We start from the raw sequence: 1,194 nt of genomic DNA, 5'->3' as shown, positions 1-1,194 counted from the left end.
GGTCACTTCAGGAGGCTCATAAAATCAATCTATCACATCCATTGGTATGAAATACACCAATCACTCAAGCACCCTGGCCAGGGATGAGAAAACCAGCCCTAAGTGCACAGCTACGAGAAACTTTGCTTTCCATGCATTTATTTAGTGCGAGGCAGACCCATTGTTTGCCACCGACTATTGAGAAATTGGGGAACTTTCCTGAAAAAGCTTTACTTTTTTTTTCTTTTCCCCTTATAACTATGTAAGTAATTATAAGAATTCAGAAATAATTTTGCTGAATTGTAAATAAATGTAAATAAATATATAAGCTAATGATATCCTAAAACAATTCACCACATTTCCTACAAAACACCTTTTCCTCTTATGTATCATATACTTTATCAAGTCAACTACCCAACTACAGCTTCATTACACTTGAAAGAACACAAATCACCCCACATGATCATTCATTCATTCATTCATTTATTTCTCTCTCAATTTCAGCATTTATTTCCTAATTTTGACAAATGAGGAATCTACCTCTACCTATTCCTCACCTTCTACAAAGTTCGAGTCTCCTGGTCCTCATCTTCTACCTCCCTTATTTCTACATGCTGCATAGCATTCCGAAGATCATTAATTTACATTCATAAAATCTTACTTTGAGATTAAAGCACAAGACAAAGAATGAATCTGGTACTCCACACACTCCAGCAGACAAAGCAGAACGTAGCTCCGCTGCCCTGTGTTTACCCATGGCCAAGTGCCCTCAGAGGCGGCCCTCATAAATCATTCTTTCTCTCCTCTCCTCTTCTCTCTCTCTCTACCTGCTCCTTCTCCTCAACCTCTACCCACCTCCCCCAATTTCTCTTTCCCTTTACGAACAACTGCAAAAAACTGTCTTCACGGCACTATCACATGCCTCATAGCCCTCTGCAGCAGTCTCCCTACCCCCTCCCTTCATCCAGGAACCCTTACCCTATCCTTCACCTGCCTGGCCCAGATCTCAGCCTGCAACCAACCTGTGTCCTGTAGTTCCTGATCATCTCGAGCTTCTCCTCACCGCCCTTATTCTCCTCCTTCTGCTCGATAGAGGAGATGATGCGCCATGACGCCCTCCGCGCACCAATCACATTCTTGTAGGCCACCGAGAGCAGGTTACGCTCCTCCACCGTCAGCTCCACGTCCATGGACGCGACGAGCTTCATGGCGTCG

This window comes from Penaeus monodon, chromosome 41 (assembly GCF_015228065.2).
Source record: "Penaeus monodon isolate SGIC_2016 chromosome 41, NSTDA_Pmon_1, whole genome shotgun sequence".
Taxonomy (NCBI): Eukaryota; Metazoa; Arthropoda; class Malacostraca; order Decapoda; family Penaeidae; genus Penaeus; species Penaeus monodon.
Note: the sequence above shows the minus strand (reverse complement) of the source record.